The following is a 17311-nucleotide window of genomic DNA, read 5'->3' as shown; positions in this document are numbered from 1 at the left end:
GCCACACGATGTGTCCCTTTCACGTTGATGTTTCTCTCTCTCTCTTCCTCTATCTCCCTCCCACTCTATCTGAACAAAAAATGTCCTCGAGTAAGGATAAAAAAATAAAATAAAAATATCTTGTTTTATTTATAGCAGTCATGCATGAATATTGATTTTTCAATATCTAATCTGATATTTAAAACATGTAAAATATAATCATCTATTTCCAGAAATGTACAAAAATGTATGCATCTTTAAAAAAAAAAAAAGTAGAGAAGCATTGATTTTAGAAAGGAAAAGTCCTCCATAAAACAGTATAAAGTCCTAACCTTATGGTAATAAGAGATTTGGGAGCTTGAAACCCTCAAAGGGGTTGCCCTGTGCACCTATCAGACAACTAAGTATTCCACAAAAAGATTTATTCCATTATTTCATTGTCTATAAATGCAAAATTAAAATGGAATTTTTCATTCTACAAGATACAGTCATCCGATTGGATCATGGCAATTTGCTTGAGTGCATGAGCAGTCAATTTAGATAAAGTAACCCATGTGCTAACATCCATGATTGTAGAGCCTGTGATTCTGTTAAATCTGCCCTTCCAATGACCTGTTCTTGGCACCTGAGAGCACAGACTAATTTAGCTGTTTCGGGGGCAAGTACCTCTGAGAAGGCAGCCTCAAGGGGAACACTTCCACAAAGGTTGCAAGGACCCTTCCTCTTTCTTGGAATACAGGATTTTGCCAGTTTAAACTCTAAGACAGATGACTTCAAACAAGAATACTCAGAGCATACTGGAACAATTTGATTACAACACTTCCTCTTACATAAAACTCATCAACTTCCTTCTCCTGTGATAAATGAGGTGATTGATCCATGACCACAGCGGATGCCTCGGTCATCCTTGTCTACCTGGGGGGCACGCTGCAGCGAGGTCTGCTACTGCTTCCCACTTAGCTACCCCCCCTTTTTATTTCCCAAACCTAAATTCTCTGCTTCTAATTATTCTCCAAATATTTTCAGTTTTGTTTTGTGTCATCTAAATGCATTTTTTTGATTTAACAAATATTCATTGATTTAGGACCATCAGGTACAAGCAGCAGTAAGAGAGAATATGGAGAGGAGAAACCTAAGTACAAAGGAAAATAAATATTGATCATGTTCTTAAGGTGCTTTAAAACTAGCATAGTCATATGCACAAGTAGGTATATCACAAGTTTTTTACAAAGTGGTAATTACCCAATGGAGGAACCAAGAAATGTCCAGGAAGTTCGGAGGAAAAGGAAATGGCAACCCCTTGAAGAGCTCCTCTGAGGCGTCATGGACGTAAACCTGGCGTTGAAGGCCATGCAGTGACTGAACATGGGTCATTAAGGGGAAGGGACTTTAAGGCAGATAGGAATATTGAATGGCAGCTTTTCTTTAATTTAAAAAAAAAAAAATGCTTTAGCCCTGGCTGGTTTGGCTCAGTGGTAAATCATCGGCCCAGGGACCAAAAAGTTGTACATTTGATTCCGGTCAAGGGCATTTACCTCAGTTGTGGTTTGGTGCCTGGCCCTGGTCAGGGTCCGGAGGGAGGCAGCCAACTGATGTGTTTCTCTCACATCGATCTTTCTCTCTCTCTCTCTCTCTCTCTCTCTCTCTCTCTCTCTCTCTCTCCCCCACTCTATCTGAAGATAAATAGAAAAAATATCCTCAGGTAAAGATTTTTTAAAAAATAAATAAATTCTTTATACAAGCAACCAAACTTGTAGGCAGAAAAGCTAAAACTTTTAGTGTAAAAGGCAAATGTGGGTTAAAAATAATCCCAGGAGAGTAGCATCATTCATAGCACTTTAAAATATCTATGTACAAAATCTTTTAATTCCTTGAAGCAAAAATACAAAAAGTCAGCAAAATTCTCTAAGATGTATGACTAGTCATTGTTGTGTAAGAAATCTAAAAGGGCATTGGAGTAGGCAACCGACAGAGATGGCTTGGGGTAGGGCGCAATCCCAGGATGATACCCAGCATTAACTGGCAGGGTCGGGAGTCACCTTCTCAGTGTGATGGTAGAAGAGCAGAAGGTGACTGTGCACCCAAAGGTGAGAGGGACTAAAACTATAGAATTAATTACTAACTGTCAAGACTTGTGCTGTCAGATACATTCATTGATTCAACAAATTGTCCTTGGATACCCACCTACTTTGTTCCAGGTGCTGTGCTCTGTCAAGGATGCAAAACAGAAATGATAATCCAACATATATATGTTCTCCCCTCTACCTGGCATTGTCCCCTCCCCCACCGCACACCTATACAATCCAATATTCTCCAGCTGGCTCTTTAAAATCCTTCAGGACTCAGTGCTCGCTTCGGCAGTGCATATACTACAATTGGAACGATACAGAGAAGATTAGCATGGCCCCTGCATAAGGATGACGCGCACATTCGTGAAGTATTCCATATTTTGTATTTGTGGAATATAATGAACATAACAGTCTGAGGAACAGGGTAGTCCCAGAGACGTGGAAGTGGGGTACAGACTGACAATCCTCAGAAGAGGGGGTAGTGGGGGAGAGATAAACCACAGAACTTATATGCATAAACAATGGACCTGGACAACAAAGCTGGGGACAGGGCAAGGAGGGACTTAGTGGGGGGAAAAGGAGAAACATCTGTAACAAAAATAAATAAATTATTTTTTAAAAAATCCTTCAGGACTCAGTTTTAATTCACACAGTCCCCTTCCTTTCATCGTCTAAGGTTAGTCTCTTCCATTCTTTTTCTTCAGCATATGTCGCCCAACTTGCAGTTGTAGCCTTACTCACATGTTTACTTGTTTGAATTTCTGTCTCTCTCAATAGAACGGCCTTTTCTCCGAGGGCAGACACCCAATCTGTTCTGTTTACCATTAGGTACTCATTGTCTCGGAAAGTGCTGTCACCCTGTGACAGCTCCAAAATGTACAGTGAACGAATCAATGAAGAAGGACACTGCATCTAACCTGAGAATCAGGTACACGCTAGGAGCTCTGCATGCGATGGGTTGAGCAGTAGCCCGGTTCTCGTGGAACAGAGAGGAACACGGGGTTTTTACTTCTGTGAACAGGGCAGTCCTAAGAAATGAAGAGGATCTGTCCTCCTTGCACATTAGAGGTTTGCAGGACAGTGGAGAGGGCCGTGGGTGACTAGAATTGCACTGATCCTAACTTACACATGTCATAGTTCCCAGTTTTAAAGAGAAGATTCAACTACATTATCTCCCTGTTTCTTCACACCTCTTTGAGATAGAACGGCAAGAGCCTATTACCCTAGGTTACAAATGAGGAACCTGAGGCTCAGAGAGTTTTAACAGATTTCTCCAGAGCTGTTTGCCCAATGAATATAGTCATGGTACTAGAAGCCATGCCTTTGGAAGATGTCCCCCCTAAGCCTGACCCACCACACCACACTGTCTAACCAACTCACATAGGAATTATACCTGTGACTTTGGCCTAATTGACACGAAATTTCTAATAACTAATCAATCTGAAGTAAGGGGATATTAATAGTTAACAAAGCAGATAAAGCCAGTAAGCTCTTTTATCGTGTATATAACAAGCACAATATTTCTGTGTCAGGAGTATTTTCTCTGAACTGCTGTTTTCTCCAGGTCTTGGGAATGTTTTAGCTGTATGTTTTTAATTTCCAATGTAATGTTTTAAATTAATTATTTTCTTGCAACTATCTCATTATATGTGTGACCTGTGCCTATTCTTTGAAGTTCACGCTATCATTTTGTGACCCGTGTACACGTAGTGCTTTGCTAACGATAGGAATGTTTTCCTTTATCTGTTGTTCAGCTCTGACAGATCCCTAAGAAACAATCAACTGCAGGTAATTAGAAGATACTGAAATTAAGTAGAAGAAAATTTAACCAAAAAAAAGCAAAAGGCAGAGAAATAAATCTTAGGACAAAGATCTAAAAGGGTCATCTGTATCCAGTTACAGCATAACAAATGTAAGAAAAACTAGCCATATAAAAATCTGTGGATATTTTCTTTAAAAATCATTTCCTTTGTGAGTGCTTAGGAAAATCATCCCTCTTTAATTGTCTTCTGGGTGAGATAAGACTAGTCTGGCAGGAGAGATTAAAGGTCAAAAACAAAAATCCATAAACTAGAAACAAATGAAATATCTGAATGAGTCAATGCTTTCTTGTCTTCATGTTAGAGAACTTTAACCTCCAGCTCCCTTGAAAAAGCTTCCCACAGAAAATGTGAAAACCCATTAGGAACTAAACCAAAGCACACAGTGTGTACAGAGAAGAAAATTTCCTATAAATAAATTGGTGAGAGAAGATCTATATCATTTTTCTCTCAATTTAGTTGGGGAAAAGGAAAGACAACGTTATTAATTTAAAACTCAGAAATTATATGACTGTTGATCACAAATTTGAAAAGAAGCACAATCTGGGAATAAGGAAAATAAAAAATATGTTTCAATGGTTAGTATGATTGCAGCGATGGCTGACAAGTGCAATGTACGTTGTTCATCCAAAAAATGAGCTTCTTCGCTTGCCCCCCATTTTCTTTATTCATGACCTCAAGGGGGGATTCACATTTGGAGAGCAGATGGAATAGAGAGAGCAGTCAACTCCCATTCTAACTCTCTTGTTTGTCTAGGGCACCTCCCTCCTTTCATGGATGCTTAGTTATTTTTATTTCAACAGACTAAGTGTTCTTTAGCTTCCAAAATGATCATTTTTCATACACAGATGAAAAAGAATTCTGGTCATCAAGGCTATTTTGTTTCAAGACAGAGAAGGCCTTCTGTTAGTCAATGGTTCTCATTTAACAACGTTTCCTCAACATGAATCTTATAATCAATCAAAATTAAAAAGAACAAGATTGTTTAAAGAAAAGCAGTAGGAAAAGTACTGAAATTGGGATAAAGGTCTAGGTAGATTCAGATACGGCATGTTCAATAGCACAGCATGTGAAAATCAAGGGAAACATTTAATAAGCCTGCACTCATGCTAATATTTTTGTTCTTTATTGAAAAGTGAGTTAGATTATGCAAGGAGAAAATTCATTAAAATAAAAGAAAAACAGTACAACGTGGAAACATGATTAAAATATGCAAAAACATACCAGTAAAGAATTAAACTCGCCAAATAAAGCAAAATAACAATATTAGCATTAGTCTACATCAAATATATAGTAGAAAGTATTAAAATAAGGTCATTTTTTACTTCTCCAAAGAAGACGTACAGATGACCAATCAACATGAAAAGATGCCCAACATCACTAATCATTAGAGAAATGCAAATTAAAACCACAATGAGATATCACCTCACACTTTTCAGAATGGCTATCATCAGTGAATCAAAAAGCAACAAGTGTTGGTGACGATGTGGAGAAAAAGGAACCCTCAAACGCTGTCGGTGGGACAGCAAATTGGTATAGCCACTGTGGAAAACAGTTTGCAAGTTCCTCAAATAATTAAAAATAGAAATATCTGGACTTCTACTGAAGATGGCAGCATAGGTAACCATGGTACTTGCCTCCTCCCACAACCACATCAAAGTTACAACTAAACTACAGAATAACCATCATTCAGAACCACCTGAAATCAAGCTGAATGGAAGTCCTACAACTACGAAATTAAAGAAGCCACATAGAGACTGGTAACAGGGGACAGGCTGGTCCCACACCTACATGTGGCGGAAAAAATCAGGAGGATACCTTGGCTGGGAAGGTCCTCCCTGAGGAGTGAGGGGCCCCGTCCCACACCAGGCCCCCACCTCAGGGTCCCAGTGCCAGGAAGAAAAGTCCCTATAACTTCTGGCTGTAAAACCAGTGGGAACTGAGCCTGAGGGAGGCTGAGGCTTCTAGAGCCCCAGGCACCTCCTCTTAAAGGGCCCATACACGGAATCACTCAGACTCACACCCTCCAGGTTCCAGCATGGGGGAGGCAGCTTGAAAGGTACCAGAGACACACGAAAAGAACTGAGTTGTTTGGTATCAGGGTGACAGCTGGAGAGGCAGCTTTCTCCCACAGAGATGTGCTGGCTGAGGCTGTTGTTCCTTTGGTGAGTCCTTCCCCCACTGGGCAGGAAGAAGGCAGCCATATCTGGGACTCCATCAACCTGGCTCACACTGTTTGCTCCGCCCGTGATTCCCTGAGGCCCTGCCCCACCAACTTTCAGGTCCACCCACGCTATTTCCAGTGGCTTTACCATAGGATTGGCCTGTTTTGGCTCCTGCTTCAGATTTTCCTAAATTCCCTCAAGCAAGCAGCATCTGGCCTCAGTGAGCCCCATACCTCTCACTAAGTGGCCCCAGGCCTGGCACTAGAAGCAGCCAGCCTTGGTTCACAGCTTGGCTTTTCCTGGGCACCTCCAAGCCCAGCACAAGAAGCAGCCATCTGCAGATCACTTTGTAGCTTACACCTGGTGGCCCCAGATAGAACACAGGCAGTGGCTGACCTTGCCCCAGAGCCAGCACACCCAGTGGACAGCTTCAGACCACATTGAAACACCACCACCCAACCACCTCCACAAGCAACACACTCAAGGAGTGGACTCAGAGGGTACCAGAACCCTGCTGAAGAAAGTCTTGCTCTGTGTGGTGGGCACCTACACAGCTAGACCTCCAAGGTGGTTAGAGGCACAGCCAATCTTTGCAGCTTATCAGCCTGAGTAAATCCTTCCCATTTACATGACAACAGCAATCAAGACTCAATTGAAACAAAGGGTGTACAGTCCACAGGAGGGGTGCACCTCAAGATCTTGGTTGGGGTAACCATGGACGCAGTGCCACTGGACCCTCTAAGACACCTACTATAATAAGCCACCCTAGGAAGCCTGGGAGACATAGAAACTCTACCTAATACATAGAAACAAACACAGTGAGGCAGCCAAAATGAAGAGACAAAGAAACATGTCTTAAATAAAAAAACAGAAAGAAATTCCAGGAAAAGAACTAAACAAAGTGGAGATAAGCAATCTAACAGATGCAGAGTTCAAAACACTCGTATAAGAGTGCTCAAGGAACATAGTTAGAATTGCGAGAAACTTAGAACTTCAAGGAACTTAGTGAGGACCTCAAGAGGATAAGAAAGGACCAGTCAGAAATGAAAGATGCACAGTCAGAACTGAAAGAAGCACAGTTGACCAATCAACATGAAAAGATGAAGGAGGCACTGACCGAAATAAAGAATAATTTACAAGGAATCAATGGTAGAGTATGTGAAGTCAAGAAGCAAACCATCAATTTGGAATATAAGGAAGCAAAACACACCCAATCTGAACAGCAAAAAGAAAAAAGCATCTAAAAAAAAAAATGAGGATAGTGTATGAAGCCTCTGGGACTTCAACTTCAAGCATACCAACATTTGCATCATGGGGGTTCTAGAAGGAAAAAGAGAGAGCAAGAAATTGAAAACCAATTTGAAAAAATAATGACAGAAAACTTCCCCAACAAGATGAACCCAAAGAGGTCCAAACAAGGACACATTATCATCAAAATGCAAAAGGTTAAAAACAAAGAGAGAATCTTAAAAGCAGCAAGAAAAAAAGCAGTTAGTTACCTACAATGGAGCTCCTATAAAATTGCCAGCAATTTCTTTTTTTTTAATGAATTTTTATTTATTTTTTTGTTACAGATATTTTACCTTTTTACCCCATTGGCACCCCCCACCCCACCCCACCTCCGCCCCGTCCCCAGCTTAGTTGTCCATGTCCATTGGTCATGCATACATGCATATAAGTTCTGTGGTTTATCTCTTCCCACTCCCCCACCCACCCATCCCCTCTTCTGAGGGATGTCAGTCTGTGCCCTACTTCCGTGTGTCTGGGTCTACTGTATTCCTCAGACTGTTATGTTCATTATATTCTGTATATAAGTGAGATCATGTGGTGTTTGTCTTTTTCTGCTTGGTTTCTTTCACTTAGGATAATACTTTCCAGGTCCCTCCATGTCGTCTCAAAGGATAAGAGATCTTTCTTTCTTACCGCTGCATAGTACTCCATTGTGTATATGTACCACAGCTTTTTTATCCATTCGTCTACTGGTGGACACTTGGGCTGTTTCCAGATCTTAGCTATTGTAAATAGTGCTGCTATGAACATGGGGGTACATATATTCTTCCTGATTGGTGTTTCAGGCTTCTTAGGGTATATTCCCAGCAGTGGGATCACTGGGTCAAATGGAAGTTCAATTTTTAATTTCTTGAGGTAGCACCATATTGTTTTCCACAGCAGCTGCACCAGTCTGCATTCCCACCAGCAGTGTATTAGAGACCCCTTTTCTCCACACCCTCGCCAACACTTGTTGTTTGACGATTTGTTGATGGCGGCCATTCTGACAGGTGTGAGGTGATACCTCATTGTTGTTTTAATTTTCATCTCTCTGATGATTAGTGATGTTGAGCATTTCTTCATATGTCTTTTGGCCATTTGTATGTCCTGTTTGGAGAGGTGTCTATTCAGCTCCTCTGCCCATTTTTTAATTGGGTTCTTTGTCTTCCTTTTGTGGAGTTGTATGAGCACTCTATATATATTGGAAATTAACCCCTTATCTGATACATCATTGGCAATGATGTTCTCCCATACAGTGGGTTGCCTTTCCATTTTGATGATTGTATCTTTTGCTGTGCAGAAGCTTTTTAGTTTGATGTAGTCCCATGTGTTCATTTTCTCCTTTATTTCTGTTGCCTTAGGTGATGTATCAGTGAAAATTCTGCTCCGTATGATGTCCGAAATTTTGTTGCCTACATTTTCTTCTAGAATTTTTATGGATTCACGGGTCACATTTAAGTCTTTTATCCATTTCAAGTTTATTTTTGTGTATGGTGTAAGTTGATGGTCTAGTTTCATTTTTTTGCATGTAGCTGTCCAATTTTCCCAACACCGTTTATCAAAGAGGCTGTCTTTACTCCACTGTATGCTCTTGCCACCTTTGTCAAATATTAATTGAGCGTATTGCCTTGGGTCCATTTCTGGGTTTTCAGTTCTGTTCCACTGGTCTATATGCCTGTTCTTGTGCCAGTACCAGGCTATTTTGATTACAGTCGCTTTGTAGTATAACCTGATATCTGGTATTGTGATCCCACCTACTTTGTTCTTCTTTTTCAAGATTGCTGTGGCTATTCGGGGTCTTTTTTGGTTCCATATGTACTTTTGAAGTATTTGTTCGAGTTCTGTGAAATATGTCATCGGTATTTTGATGGGGATTGCATTGAATTTATAGATTGCTTTGGGTAGTATGGACATTTTAATGATGTTAATTCTTCCAATCCATGAACAGGGTATGTGCTACCACTTTTTTATATCTTCCTCTATTTCTTTTTTCAATGACCTGTAGTTTTCTGCAAATAGGTCCTTTACTTCTTTGGTTAAGTTTATTCCTCGGTATTGTAATTTTTTTGGCGTGATGGTAAATGGGATTGTTTTTTCAGTTTCTCTTTCTGTGAGTTCATCATTGATGTACAAGAATGCCGTCGATTTCTTGACGTTAATTTTGTATCCTGCTACATTGCCAAATTCATTTATTAAGTCTAATAGATTTTTGATGCAGTCTTTAGGGTTTTCTATGTACAATATCATGTCATCTGCAAATAATGACAGTTTCACTTCCTCCTTTCCAATTTGGATCCCTTTTATTTTTTCTTCATGTCTGATTGCTGTGGCTAAGACTTCCAGTACAATGTTAAATAAGAGTGGCGAAAGTGGGCATCCTTGCCTTGTTCCTGTTCTTAATGGAAATGTTTTTAGTTTCTGTCCATTGAGTATGATGTTGGCTATAGGTCTTTCATATATGGCCTTTATTATGTCGAGATATGATCCCTCTATTCCTACATTGCTGAGCATTTTTATCAGAAATGGATGCTGGATTTTGTCGAATGCTTTTTCAGCATCTATTGATATGATCCTGTGGGTTTTTTTCTTCATTTTGTTTATGTGGTGTATCACGTTTATTGATTTGCGAATATTGTACCAGCCTTGCATCCCTGGAATGAGTCCCACTTGGTCATGGTGAATAATTTTTTTGATGTATTTCTGGATCTGGTTTGCTAATATTTTGTTCAGGATTTTGGCGTCTATGTTCATCAGGGATATTGGCCTGTAGTTTTCTTTCTTCGTAGTGTCTTTTTCTGGTTTTGGAATTAGAATTATGCTGGCCTCATAGAACGTGTTTGGAAGTCTTCCTTCTTCTTGAATTTTTTGAAATAGTTTGAGGAGAATGGGTGTTAGTTCTTTTTTGAATGTTCGGTAAAACTCCCCCGTGAAGCCATCTGGGCCTGGGCTTTTGTTTGCTGGGAGAGTCGTGATTACCTCTTCAATTTCCTTAGTTGTTATTGGTCTGTTCAAGTTTTCTATCTCTTCCGGGAATAGTTTTGGGAGACTGTGTGTTTCTAGAAATTTGTCCATTTCGCTTAGATTGTCAAATTTGTTGCCATATAGTTGTTCGTAGTAGTTGTTAACGATCTTTTGTATTTCCGTGGTGTTGGTTGTTACTTCTCCTCTTTCATTTCTGATTTAGTGCATTTGGGTTCTCTCTCTTTGTTTCTTGGTGAGTCTAGCTAAGGGTCCATCAATCTTGTTTATCTTTTCGAAAAACCAGCTCTTTGTTTCATTGATCCTTTGAATTGTTTTTTTGGTCTCTATGTCATTTATTTCTGCTCTGATCTTTACTATTTCCTTCCTTCTACTTGCTCTTGGGTTTTCTTTTTGTTTGCTTTCTAATTCTTTAAGTTGTGAGGTTAGACAGTCAATTAGAAATTTTTCTTGTTTTTTGAGGTAGGCCTGTAGTGCTATGAACTTCCCTCTCAGAACTGCTTTCGCTGCATCCCATAGATTTTGTGTTGTTGTGTGTTCATTTTCATTGGTTTCCAGGAAGTTTTTAATTTCTTCCTTGATCTCCTTGGTGACCCATTCATTGTTTAATAACATGCTATTTAGCCTCCATGTGTTGAAATGTCTTTGCATGTTCTTGTTGCAATTGATTTCTAGTTTCATGCCATTGTGATCTGAGAAGATGCTTGATATGATATCAATGTTCTTGAACTTGTAGAGATTCGGTTTGTGTCCTATCATGTGGTCTATCTTTGAAAATGTCCCATGTGCACTTGAGAAGAATGTGAATTCTGTAGTTTTGGGGTGTAATTCTCTGTAGATATCTATTAAATCCATTTGGTCTAGTGCTTCATTTAGAGTCTCTGTTTCCTTGCTAATTTTTTGCCTAGAGGATCTATCCAGTGCTGTCAACGGGGTGTTGAAGTCCCCTGCTATGATTGTATTGTTGTCTATTTCTCCTTGGAAGTCCTCCAGAAGATTTTTAATATATTTTGGTGCTCCTATATTGGGTACATATATGTTTATCAAGGTTATATCTTCCTGTTGGATAGATCCTTTCAATATTATGTAGTGGCCGTCTTTGTCTCTAGTTATGGTCTTCATTTTGAAATCTATTTTATCAGATATGAGAATTGCTACCCCAGCTTTTTTTTGCTTTCCATTTGCTTGGAAAAATTTTTTCCATCCCTTCACTTTCAACCTATGTGAATCTTTTGTTGCGAGGTGGGTCTCTTGTAAACAACATATAGATGAGTCATGCTTTCTTATCCAATCAGCTACTCTGTGTCTTTTTATGGGAGCATTCGATCCATTTACGTTTAAGGTGATTATTGATATGTACTTATTTATTGCCATTTTTGTTTAGTGTGGTTCTATTTTTCTTCCCATTTCTCCTGCTAATTACAGCAGTCCTTTTGACATTTCTTGCAGTGCTGGTTTGGTGCTAATGTATTCCCTTAGCCTTTTTTTGTCTGGGAAGCTCCTTATTTGATCTTCTATTTTGAATGATAGCCTTGCTGGGTAGAGTAGTCTTGGATTCAGATTCTTTTTTTCCATGACTTTGATTACTTCATGCCATTCTCTTCTGGCCTGTAGTGTTTCTTGTGAGAAGTCAGCTGAGAGCCTTATGGGGTTCCCTTTGTAGATAACCTGTTGCTTATCTCTTGCTGCTTTTAGGATTCTCTCTTTGTCTTTAATTTTTGTCATTTTAATTACTATGTGTCTTGGTGTGGGCCTGTTTGGGTTCTTCTTACTTGGGACTCTCTGTGCTTCTTGAACTTGAATGCCTTCTTCCTTCACCAAATTAGGGAAGTTTTCTGTCATTGTTTTTTTCAATATATTCTCTATCCCTTGCTCATTTTCTTCTTCTTCAGGGACTCCTATGATGCGAATATTATTACGTTTCCAGTTGTCCCATAGTTCTCTTAAGCTGTCTTCCTGTTTTTTAATAGTTTTTTTCTTTTGTTTTTCTGATTGGTTGATTTTTTCTACCCTGTCTTCTAATTCACTGATCCGGTCCTCAGCTTCATCCACTCTGCTTTTTAAACCTTCCAATGTGTTTTTCACTTCTGATATGTCATTTTTTATCTCTTCTTGTTGGTTTTTAATTTCCAATTGGCTTATTTTCAGTGTCTCTATGTCCTTACTCATGCTGTTCAGCTTCCTCAAGATCATGGCTCTGAATTCTAGCTCTGTTAACATGCCTAATTGCTCCACATTGATCTCATCTTCGGTGGAGGCCTCTTGCTCTTTTATTTGGCTTCTGTTTCTGTGTTTCACCATTTTGGCTATCACTGTGGGCTTTGGAGACTGTCAAGTTTTCCCTGTGGGTGTTGGTGTTCTGCTGTTTGTGGCTCCCTCTCCTTTGTTTAGATGAGCGAGGGAGGACCCACGTTGAACACCACTGTCAAGTCTTACTTTCCTGGTTAAAGTTGCCAGCCCAGGAAAGGTACTGTTATCCTCTAGCTTTTTGCCTGGAGGCTAGCAGTCTAGGTTAATTGATGAGTTTTGGGTTGTCAGTTGATTGAAAAGCTCCCTTAGGTGCTTAGTACAAGGGGATTTCCCAAGGGTGGGGCAGATGATGGTTGTTAGTGAGCCTCAATTAGCACTTCAATGGCCCACAAGGTGGGGTTGGATCTCCAAGGGAGGGGCTGCTGCCTCTCCTCAGAGCCCTGGGAAGGAGTAAGATGGCCACTGTCCTGCGTGGCTTCACTCAGCCAAAGCTCTGAGCGCCCTCCAGATCCCGAGTGTCCCCACACAGCTCCAGTCCAGTCTGCCCTCCCTCTGCCGGAGCCCAAGGTGAGTGGCTGTGGCTGTTTCAGCCTCTGTCCCGGCTCTGCGCTGTGGGGCTGCCTGGGAGTGTGACCCGAGGGCGCTGCTCCCAGCTAAGGCCGCTGCCGAGCTGCCAACCGTGGGCTCCCAGCCCCGTCACGCGCCTTCACAAGCCTACCGGGATGGAGTCAGTGTCCCTCGTTATATGGTCCTTCAAGCTGCTTTTCTGTTGGTTTTTCCCGTCGATTTGTCTGTGTTATAGTTGTAATTCCAGTTTGGTTCTGGGAGATGGTCTGTGTAGCTTCCGTTCACTCCGCCGCCATTTTCCCCTCTCCCCAGCAATTTCTTAAAATAAACTTTTCAGGCCAGAAGGGAGTGGCAAGAAATATTTAAAGTGATGAAAAGCAAGTATCTACAACCAAGATTACTCTATCCTGCAAAGCTATCATTTAGAATCAATAGACATACAAAGAATTTCCCAGAAAAGAAAAAGCTAAAGGAGTTCATCACCACCAAACCATTATTATATGAAATGTTGAAGGGTCTTCTTGAAGAAGAAGATGAAAAATATGAATAATAAAATGTCAATAAATACACATCTATCAACAACTGAATCTACAAACAAAATGAACGAGCAGAACAGAAACAGACTCATAGATACAGACAACTTTTTGTTGGTTGACAGATGGGAGGGGTGTTGGGGGAATGGGTGAAAAAGGTGCAGGGATTAAGAAGTACAAATTGGTTGTTAGACTGAGGAACCTCAAAGGGAAGAGGGGAAGGGGACAGAAAGAGATAAACCAAAGAACTTATATGCATATATGCATAACCAATGGACACAGACAATAGCATGGGGAAGGCAGGAGGGGGTGGGAGTGAGTAGGAGGCGGTCAATGGGGGGTAAAGGAAGGCATATCTGTAATACATTAAAAAATAAAGATAAGTTTTAATAGAAAAAAACAAAAATAGAATATCTTATGACCCAGAGATTCTACCTCTGGATGCATATCCAAAGAAACACAAAACACTAATTCAAAAAATTATATGCACCCCTATATTCATTGCAGCATTAATTACAATAGTCAAGTATGGAAGCAACCCAAGTGCCCATCAATAGACAGGTGGATAAAAAAAACTGTGGTACATATAGTATATAACGGAGTATTATTTGCCCATAAAAAGAAAGAAGGAAATCTTACCATTTTTGATGGCATGGATGAAGCTAGAGGGTATTATGCCAAGTGAAGTAAGTCAGACAGGGAAAGACAAATACCATATGATTCACTTACATGCAGAATCTAAAGGAAAAAATAAATGAAAAAACAAAATAGAAATAGACTCATAGATACAGAGAAAGTTTGGAGGGTCACCAGATAAGCAGGTGGTTTGGGGGCTAGATGAAAAAAGTGAAGGGATTAAGAAGTACAGATTGACCCAGCCAGTGTGGCTGAATGGTTGATCATCGACTCATGCACCAAGAGGTCGCCAATTTGATCCCCAGTCAAGGCACATGCCCAGGTTGTGGACCCGATCCCCAGTGTGGGGGCCTACAGGAAATGGCCAGTCGATGTTCTCTCTCATTGGTGTTTTTATCTCTCTCTCCCTCTTCCTTCCTCTCTTTCTAAAACCAATAAAGAAAAAAAATTTTTTTTTAAAAGTACAGATTGGTAGTTACAAAATAGTTCTGGGATGCTAAGTACAGCATAGAGAATATGGTCAATAATATTGTAATAGTTATGTATGTTGCCAGGTGGGTACTTGAAATGTCAGGGGGAACACTTTGTAAAGTATACGATTGTCTAACCACTATTCTGTCCACCTGAAACTAATACAAAATAATATAAATGCAAACTGTAATTAAAATTTAAAAATTTTAAAGATAAGATCATTTTTATTGCTAAAAGGCAGCATCTAAACTAAAAGCACCACAGATTCACTATTTTAGGTGAATAGTATAGTATCAAAATACATCAAGGACAAAACTATTAAAAATAAAAAAGAGAAGTAACTATACAGACTACAATAACAGGATTTTAATGATCTCTTTTTAGTCCAAAAAAGCAAATAAAAGACATAAATCAGAACATAATGAATAGCTGTTATTAATAAAACAGAATGAATAGCTACATTTTCAAATATTATGGTGTTTAGCAACAAAAATAAACCTGAATTGAAGCATCAATAAAAAAATTATATACACTGGTAGCAAAAAATTGTCTATATTTTATGGAATATAAATTTTACATATATATGACTATAACATTTTTCAAATCAAATTGCTTAGAGATTTAAATCTCAAAATATTTTTTCAATAACAAACTACTTTGAAAAAAATAAAGATAAAAATGCCATATATCAAATCTAAGGAATACAATAAACTATAGTTATGGTTAATTTCATGCCCCTAAATCCTTTATTTTTATTTATTTTTTTATCCTCACCCGAGGACATTTTTCCATTTTTTGTTCAGATAGAGTGGGAGGGGGAGAGAGAGAGAGAGAGAGAAACATCGACGTGAAAGGGACACATCGAGTGGCTGCCACTGTCAGGACCCAACCAGGGCCTGGTATAAACTGCAACCGAGGTACATTCCCTTAGTGGAAACCAAACCTGGGTCTCTCTGGACCGCAGGCGGACGCTCTAACCACTGAGCCAAACCTGCCAGGGCTAACTCCTTTATTAATAAAGAAAATAGTCAGGCTGGTGTGGCTCAGGGGTTGAGCGTCGACCCATGCACCAAGAGGTCACCGGTTCGATTCCCAATCAGGACACATGCCCGAGTTGTGGGCCTGATCCCCAGTGTGGGGCATGTAGGAGGTGGCCAATCAATGTTCTCTCTCATCGATGTTTCTATCTCTCTCTCTCCCTTTCTCTAAAAATCAATAAAGAAAAAAAAAAAAAAAAAGCCGGTGAAATTTTTATTGATCAGAATTAAGGAATCATTCCTGGCAAATTCATGTAGTTTAGACATTGGAATGGTTTATTGGCATCTGAACTACTTTAATTCTTTAGTAAATATAAGTCAGATCCCAAATAAATCTGCACAGTTAACCAATTCATTAAACATTTTCATGACAAATAGGTTAGTCTGAAGAGTTGTATCACAAAGACACACTCTACACAAAACCTAAAAACAAGCAGCTCACAGAAACCTGGAAGTTATCTGCAATCTTTCTTCTCTCTCAGCCCCATAACCTGTTACTTACCCAATCTTGTCAGTTCTACCAGTTTCGGGGGTCTCTCCCCTCGCTCTTCCATTCCAGCAGTCCCTGATTTAGTTTAAGATTTATCATGTTGTGACATTTACCCCAGTGGCTTCATACTCCAATTCCCTTTCTTCACGTACCTCCAGTTCCATCCCCACACCTGCCAGATCGCCCTGATGGCCTCTGGTCAAGTTCCCTTCGCAGCTTCCTGTTGCCTTCAGAAGACACAGTCCAGCAGATTCGGATGGCACCCCAGGCTCCAGTCTCAGCCTGCTGTTTCCCTGACACACAGCTCTCTACTCTGCCTTTCACCTCATTCTGCTGCTACACCTGGGATCCTAGGCACCGGCAAGCCTCTTGCATCTGCAGTGTGAGCATGCTTGTTGTCCCTCTTTCTAGAACATTCCTCCTCTCTCCCCTCCCTTCACCTAGTGAATGTTGTACTCGTTCTTCAATATTCACTTTAAGCAGAATTCCTTTTCCAATACAGCTACCTAAAATAGAGTGCTGAGGCCCTGGCTGGTTTGGCTCAGCGGTTAGAGCACCGGCCTGCGGACCAGGGAGTCCCAGGTTCGATTGCAGCCAAGGGCACGTACCTCGGCTGCGGTTCCTCCTCGCCCTGGTTGGGGTGCTGAGGTTGGGGTCCTGCGGGTGGCCACCAGTTGGTGTGTGTGTGTCTCTCTCTCTCCCTCCCACTCTAACTGAAGATAAATGTAAAAATATCCTCGGGTGAGGATTAATAATAATAAGCACACCTTAAAAAAATAAATAAAATAGAGTGCTGAGGAGAGAGCGATTGGATTCAGCTATGAAAATGCCCCTCGCTCACTCTGCCAGTCCCTGGATCATGCAGGCTGAACCTGTGAAATTCACCTACAGTACTTGGGAGGAGAGGCATTTGCTCATTTCTATTCTTCTTGTATTTTTTTTTTTTACATAAAAATCTGTGTTTTTAGAAAAATAAAATAGAGTGCTGCTGACCAGTGGGCTCCCCGAGGCCCCCGATACCTCCTCTATTAAGCACCACACTAAAA

General features: G+C 40.3%; 1 non-coding gene across 1 annotated transcript; it reads left to right on the top strand.

The window, feature by feature from the left end:
- Positions 1 to 2326: 2326 nt before the first annotated feature.
- LOC118624763 lies at positions 2327 to 2431 on the top strand. The gene has a single exon (XR_004958434.1). It is a non-coding gene; the product is annotated as a U6 spliceosomal RNA (small nuclear RNA).
- The last annotated feature ends 14880 nt before the right edge of the window (positions 2432 to 17311 follow it).

Source organism: Molossus molossus, unplaced genomic scaffold (assembly GCF_014108415.1).
Source record: "Molossus molossus isolate mMolMol1 unplaced genomic scaffold, mMolMol1.p scaffold_m16_p_10, whole genome shotgun sequence".
Taxonomy (NCBI): Eukaryota; Metazoa; Chordata; class Mammalia; order Chiroptera; family Molossidae; genus Molossus; species Molossus molossus.
This window is presented reverse-complemented; position numbering and strand designations above follow the sequence as displayed.